This window comes from Myodes glareolus, chromosome 12 (assembly GCF_982192425.1).
Source record: "Myodes glareolus chromosome 12, mMyoGla1.1, whole genome shotgun sequence".
Classification (NCBI taxonomy): domain Eukaryota; kingdom Metazoa; phylum Chordata; class Mammalia; order Rodentia; family Cricetidae; genus Myodes; species Myodes glareolus.
In genome coordinates this window covers 77,980,370-77,987,691 of record NC_142037.1, presented here as the reverse complement: position 1 = coordinate 77,987,691, position 7,322 = coordinate 77,980,370, and the positions used below count along the sequence as shown (strand labels likewise).

Below are 7,322 nucleotides of genomic sequence, written 5' to 3'. Positions count from 1 at the left end.
TGTGCCACCACCTGACTTCATTTTCAGATGATAATATAATTACATAATGTCTCCCTTCCCTTTTCTCACTGCAAACCCACACTATATTCATCCATGATTTCTTTCACACCTATGGCCTCTCTTTTGGTTAATCTTTATTTTGAAATAATGAATCAGTCAACTCTTCATAGCTTCAGTTGCCAAATTAGCCAGATGTCTAAAAGTTCGAGTATTCTCTTTTATACCCAATCAAACAAAGTTTTTTTTTTTTTTTTTTTCCAGGAAGCGGTTTATTGTTGCTCCAAGGATGAGCGCTCACACAGGCAACAGCCTTCAGAGTATCTCCCGCATGGCCTGGCTGAGCTTCTGAATCTTGGTCTTTGCAGACATGTCAACGTATTTCTCCCCAATTCGGACAATCATGCCACCCGTGATTGACGGATCAGTCTTAACCTCCAGTTTCAAGATCTTCCCTTGACCCAGGAAGCTCTTCAGCATGGTCTTTAACTCGGAGAGAACAGCTTCATCTAAAGGAGATGCTGTGGTCACCGTGCATGGCACCTCTCCACGGTGGACACTCATGATGGTGGAAAAGGCAGAGATGACCGCTTGGGTATTGCCTAGCCGTCTGTTCTCAGCAAGCAAATTCATGAGGTTGGCTGTCAGTGGAGAAAACTTTTCCTTGGCTGTGATATTAGCCAGGCTTTTCACGTTGATGGAGCGCTTGATGTAGGGGTTCAGAACCGCAAGAGACACCTTGGGGTCCTTCAGGAGTTGCCCCACCCACAGCAGCTTCTTTTCCACTTGGTCCAGCTTATTCTGTTTAGAAGCAGCAGAGTAAAGGGCAGTGGCATAGCGACCTTCGATGCCGTATATCTGCACGGCGGGGGGGGGGGGGGGCCCTCACAAGCTTGGCAAAGGGCCTGACCACTGTCGTACTGAAGCTCTGTACCTGCCGGGAGAGCCCGGACACTACTGGTGCCGCCATCTTTCTCCGGGCCCAAAGTTCTTTTAGTCAAAAGGTATAAGTTTTTCTTACAAAACAAAACACACACTTTTTACTATATACCTTGCCTGTTTTTTAAACATAGTATCTGCTAATCTCTTTCACAAGGCAGCTTTGTAGACAACGGTTCCTGCTAAGAGAGCTGCATAGAATTCCCATGGATGCTGGTTATAACATGGATTGCCAGTCTCTACCCAGAACCTACTTAGCTAGAGACTTCAGAAGGAAGAAAAGCTGGAGCCTGAGTTGTTATCACGAAGTTTTTGTATGACCACTTAAGGGCAAAAAAATCTTAAATTAATATGTTTTAAGCCCGGAAGTGGACATACAGTAGCAATTTATAGACGTACAGTGAAGATTAGATGAAATAAATAATATTAGGAACCACAGAGATTTTCCTAGTCTTTGATTATCCCATTTTAGGGAATCATATTTTTAAAACCAAGAGAATATGGTCCACTAGATCAACTCATCAGTGTTCACAAGTGCTCATAGAGATGGAAACAGCAAGAAAGAGACTTCAAGGGTGTGCAACAGGTCCTTTGTGTATATGTTATTACTGTTAACTTGGTGTTCTTGTGAGACTCCTAACAGCCGGAGCTGATATGTCTTTGACTTTCTTTTCTTTCTTTCTTTTTTTTTTTGCCTGTACTTGATACTCTTTTCTTCCTATTGGGTTGCCTTGTCCAGCCTCAACTGTGACCTTTTGGAGGCCAACGCTTTTCTGAACAGGAAGTGGATCTGGGAAAGATGGGAGGCAGTAGGGAGCTAGGAGGAGTGGAGGTAGGGAAAACAGTGGTCAGGATGTATTATATGAGCAAAGAATCTATTTTCTTTTCTTTCAAGTATTTTTTATTATTATTATTTTCCATTCAAAAGTTTACACTTCTTCCCCTCCTCCCATTCCCCTCCTGCTCCCCCACTCACCCTCCTCCCTTCCCCTCCCTCCTTAAGAGAGGGTAGGGAACCCTGCCCTGTGGGAAGTCCAAGGCCCTCCCCATTACATTCAGGCCTAGGAAGCTTTGCATCCAAATAAACTAGGGTCATTAAAAAGCCAGTACATGCAGTAGAAACAAGTCCCAGTGCCTGTATCAATGGCTTCTCAGTCAGCCCCCCTTGTCAGCCACATTCAGAGAGTCAGGTTTGATCACATGCTCCTTCAGTCCCGGTCCAGCTGGATTTGGTGAGCTCCCGTTAGAACAGGCACACTGCCTCAGTGGGTGGACCAACCTCTCGCGGTCCAGACTTCCTTGTTCATCTTCTCCCTCTGCTGCTCAACTGTACCTTGGGAGCTCAGTCCGTTGCTCTGATGAGGGTCTCTGTCTCTATCTCCATCCGTCACCGGATGAAGATTCTATGGTGATATTCGAGATAATCATTAGTGTGATAGTGGGGCAAGGCCAGTTCAGGTACCCTCTGCTCTGCTGCCCAAGGACCTAGCTGCGGACATTCCCGTGGACACCTGGGATCCCCTCTAAAGCCAAGTCTTTTGCCAACCCTAACACTATCCTGAGTGAGATAGCCCAGACCCAAAAAGATGAATATGGTATGTACTCATTCATTAGTGGACTCTAGCCATAAACAAAGGACATTAAGCCTATAGTTTGCAAGCCTAGAGAAGCCAAATAACAAGATGAACCCAAAGAAAAACATATATAGATCCTTCTGGAAATTGGAAGCCAACAAGATTGCTGGGCAAAAGTTGGGAGCATGGGGGTGGGGTAGGGGTGGGAGTCGGGTTGGGGGAAGGAGAGATAATGGGCCAATCAGTTTATAATCTGATGGAGTCTTCTGCGTGATTTTCTTTGTTGCTTGCCGGCTGTTGGCGTACTGGGCGGGACAGAAACCCCAACAAGCCGGCCTTCGTGTTACATATGGCACCCAGACGTGGATAACTGAATCCACAGAAAGCCTGAGAAAGCTTGGAAAAGAATAGAGTAAAGCATGGCTTCTTGGTGGTAGCAATTTCTCAGGTCTACTTTGCTTGCTAGAGGCAAGCAAGCGCTCTCATCTGAGAGAGGCTTCCTGACTCAGCTTTAGCTGCAAAACCTTGCAGCTCTTTAAAGAGGTCCTGCCACAAAATACTTAAATGTTGTTGATGACAAGCTGAACGCATTCTTTTCAGTTTTCAGCTGTAGCAGGAGAAAAGCTGTGCTGTTTTAAAATGCCGGCTATCTGGGCTGTCCTGCCAGAGCAAACTCTGACTCTTTCAGGCAGGCAGTCCGACTGAGTGTGGTCTGTGAGCAGAATGCTGCAGTTTGCTTGCTGGCAAGGACCTTGAAACGCCATAGAGTTGTGACAGTGAACACAGCTCTGGCTGGTACCTCAGCCTTGAGGCTGAAAAGCTAAGAAATGGGATGGATCTAGCTGTCAAAGCCATGACTCTCCATATTGCTTAGTAAATTAAAGACTCATGTGGTCAGAAAAAGAGAGATATACAGTAAAGAGAGATTCAAAGAGGAAGAAAACCTCTAAATGGTTTACAGTGTGTATATGCAGGCTAAAAGTTAAAGTTCTTAAAGTTAAAAGGAAAGAAAGAGAGTAGTTGGGTGTGGTGGTACACACCTTTAATCCCAATGCCTGGGAGGCAGAGGCATATTGACCTCTGTGACTTCAAGGGGTAGAGGTAGATTGACCTCTGTGACCTCAAGGTGTGGTAGTACACGCCTTTAATCCCAATGCCTGGGAGGCAGAGACAGATCTCTGTGAGTTCAAGGTGTGGTAGCATACACCTTTAATCCCAGCACTGGGGAGGCAGAGACAGGAGGATCTCTGTGAGTTCAAAGACAGCCTGGTCTACAGTGTTATTCCAGGACAAAGATATACAAAGATCCTGTCTCAAAAAGTAAAAGTAAAAATAAAAGAAATATAGGTTAAAATAAAGCCACATAAAGATGGAAAATGCACAGAGAATCTTCATACTGTATGCTATTATGCTCTCTTTAAATTGTTTGATTGCTGAGGAAGGAGCAACAACTGCTAAAAGACTTTTGTTTATAAATGCTGCTGAACTAACCCAAGATAGGAATTTTGAAAATACCTTGGCTTCAAAACTGAAGTCAAAAGGTATGTTACTTTGGAGAAGAGATTTTGCTTTTGTTTCCACAGAAAACGAGAGACTCTGGATTTATTCAGAGTTAAGAATAATCACCTTTGACCAAGGGAGGCCACCTGAAAAATCTCCAACAGAAATAGATGGCCCAGATGTCTGAGTTCTTCATCCAGAATGGATTCAAGGCGCTGCCTGAGATGATCAGGTCTCACAGGATACTCCAGTCAGGACTTGATTATAACTCTACATTTTCTTTAGGTTCCCATAAGATCATCAGTGCCCCCAACCAGCAGGAAGTAGCCTGAAATACTACACCCACATTCCCAACAAATGGACTATGGGTATTTTCCTTTGTTTAAAAAAAAAAAAGAGGGAAATGGTGCGGGAGAATTATCTGTATTCTGTCAATCATGTATTTTAATAAAATGCTGATTGGCCAGGCAGGCAGTATAGGCGGGAAAGCCAGACAGGAAGTAGGAGTGGAGTAAAGAGACTGGGAGTATTCTGGGACACAGGAAGCCCTCAGCCACTCCTGCGCAGACCACTGAAGAGGCAACATGTAACTTGCCCAGCTGAGAAAGGTACGGAGTCATTATGGCTAACATAGATGAGAATAATGGGTTAATATAAGTTATAAGAGTTAACAAGAAGCCTGACCTAATGGGCCAATCAGTTTATAATCTGATGGAGTCTTGTGCGTGATTTTCTTTGTTGCTTGCCGGCTGTTGGGGTACTGGGCGGGACAGAAACCCCAACAAGCCGGCCTTCGTGTTACAGAGAGAGGGGGAGAAAGACGGGAGAAAGGAAAGACTGGAGAGAGTTTGGGGTAGTGGGAGGGTGGAGATGGAGGAAGGGCAAATATAGGAGCAGGGAAAAATCTATTTTCAATTAAATAAAAGGAAATAAAGTATTATTCAAAAGCAAGTAAACTAATAATCATCCCCTTTAGAAATACCTAGCAGTGTGTTTATTCTATTGCTGATTATTGGCTTCTGTCAATATCTATTTATGATTTAACCAAATCTCTTTGACTTCCAGTTGTTTTCTGGGAAAGGTCATCTATCTATTTTTAGATTGTTCTAGAATGCCATAGAGAGATATGTGTGATAATGTGTGACTGAGGCCCCCAAATACTAGGGAGACTGAGCAAGGGAACAAGCTGTGGCTGAACTCTATTTTCCTTTAGGAATTATTTCATCCAATAATCTGAAGAGTTGGGTTGATATTAACTATTATTAGTCTGCCAATATTATATGTCTGCTTATATCTGCTCTCATTTTTCTGTCCCAAAGACTGTATGATCATGTTCAATGAATTCTGGGAATTTTAAGATGAATAACTGTATTTATTTCAATGTTTCATTTATCTATCTATCTATCTATCATCTATTATCTTTTATAATGTTTCTATCTATCTTCTATTTGTAATGTCATCTATCCTTTTTCTGTCTATGATATTTCTATTTGTCCAATCATACACTAATAGGTTAACATTGTAATTGAAAGGATCTACATAGAAATTTTGTCATACGTTCAAACCAATATTGACTACAGATATTTTAGCTGCTTATTGAATTGCTGTGAAAACTTTAGTAGTTCTGACCATCTTACACACTTTTTATTGTAGAATGTATAATAAAGCAAAGTTAGACTTCCTGAGGTGTAAACCTTATCTCGCACCCTCAAAGTACAGAGAGTTTAATTTTAGGTACAGATTTTTATCAGGTAGGTAATTAACCACAACAAACTGAGTAAATCAGATAGCTTTAGTCCCCATGAAACTCAAGATGATCTTATCAATTTAATTTGTAAACAAGAGCTTTGAAAAGTTTCAGAATCTGACAGCTATATAAATATTTTATTTGACAAGAGCCAACAAATAAATTTGTCTCACTATGAATCTGTGTATCTAAGAATGACTTCGTTTGTCATTGACCTATTTTTAGGATAGTCTAGAATGTCAAAGAGAGCCAGACATATGGTGCTGTATATCTATAATCCCAGATAGCATGGAAACCATGCATGGAAGATGGTTTAAGCCTAGAATCAGGGGCCAGTCTGAGCAATGTAATGAATCCCCCTTTCAAATCTAAGGAACGAACTAATAAACAAAAATCAAAACAAAAGCTCAAATAAACATAGCCTCTTGTTAATATATAATACCTGTGTTAAAAGTAGCTTTTTTGCTTCATAGAAATTAGTTAATTCAAAGGCCTTAAGTATAATTTTTAAACTTCTCTTATAATAATAAATACGTAATTAATACAAAAACCACTATCTTGAATTATACAAATATCCTTGTAAAATATATTTATATTGTTCCTTTACACTTTATCTTATCAAATTACTCCCTGCTCCATCCTTGTTTACTTTGCTGCAATCACAGGACAAAGAGAGGACACATGTATTCCAGAAAAAACGTGTATTTCGTAAAAATTTAAGGTATCCATGTTTGAAAGACTTCTCAATGCTTTGTAGAAAAGCTCAGCTCTTTTCACCTATTCATAAAAGAAAACCATAATTATGTAAAGCTTGAGAAGTTTAAGCCTAACCAAATTACATTTTCCTGAACAATGTTTTGTTATATGTTACTTAAATTGTACTTTAAAAAGCTACCTTTCAGCTTTGGCATAAGTCTAAGTGAGGGAGTGTGTATGTCCAGCTCCCCTATATCACCTGCCATGGGACAACGGATGAATATTCCGGCATGCTGTCAATACTTCTTTTGGAAAACATTCCATCCACAGAGGGGAAGAGAGCACATTCAAAGGATGTTTTGATACAAGCCTTTTTTTCTCCTGAATACTTTCAGTTTCCATATTTGAAGAGAACACGACTGATCCCAGTTACAAAGTGATCTGTTGCCTTTGTGTGGAACTTGCCTCTTTAGTCATTTTTACTCATGTGCATTAATGAAATGTCACGGATGCTCTCTGAAGCTCACAAGCACATCTCTAGAGGCCCATTACTGCTCCTTAGGCTTTCAGGTAAAGAGGGATAAAGAAAAATAGATAAACATGAAGGGAGCATTGAAATTATTGTAGCATTGGTGACTTGGTCCAATGCACACCACCTTATGATTCTAAATTAATATGTGGCATGTTGTGATGAATAAATGTTAGAACATAATCAAAGCAATAAAATGTTTTAAAAGATGAGAGCACTCATATACCTTGGTAGGGCCTTCCTTTATATTTTACACAAAATTTTTCTGCCAAAATAAGTAGACTTTTATGAGGAAAAGTCATTGGGAATAAGAGCACACTAATTAAACTGCCATAACACG

The 7,322-nt window shown here is 40.8% G+C and overlaps 1 pseudogene; it reads right to left on the bottom strand.

Moving 5' to 3' along the window:
- Positions 1 to 266: 266 nt before the first annotated feature.
- LOC148120300 (ATP synthase peripheral stalk subunit OSCP, mitochondrial pseudogene) lies at positions 267 to 967 on the bottom strand (annotated as a pseudogene).
- Between the last annotated feature and the right edge of the window lie 6,355 nt (positions 968 to 7,322).